Below are 384 nucleotides of genomic sequence, written 5' to 3'. Positions count from 1 at the left end.
TCCAGTTTGTTCTAGTATTTTTAAACAAAAAACCTTTAGAACATTGCTTGGCTTTTTTTCCCTTTATTGTTCACCCTCATTTAAAATACATATTTAAGATTAAGCCATCCCTAACTATTTTAATGCTCGTAACCATTGTTGATTATATTGATTTCCAGATGTAGTTTGATTATTTTTGTTGTTGTTGGGTTTCTGATTCAGTGATATTACTTGTCTCCACATTAATCTGGAATCAACTTTCCAGTTCATACAATGTGGTGTTTTAGGTTTTTAAATATTAACCTGCCAAAAAATTATTATTAATCATTATTTTTAAACTATAATAGATAGATAGAAACTTTAAAAAGCAAAAATGATCAGCAAGTCCAGATCTGTCATTTTTAT

The sequence above is a fragment of the Mytilus californianus genome, unplaced genomic scaffold (assembly GCF_021869535.1).
Source record: "Mytilus californianus isolate M0D057914Y unplaced genomic scaffold, xbMytCali1.0.p SCAF_2, whole genome shotgun sequence".
Taxonomy (NCBI): domain Eukaryota; kingdom Metazoa; phylum Mollusca; class Bivalvia; order Mytilida; family Mytilidae; genus Mytilus; species Mytilus californianus.
This window is presented reverse-complemented; position numbering follows the sequence as displayed.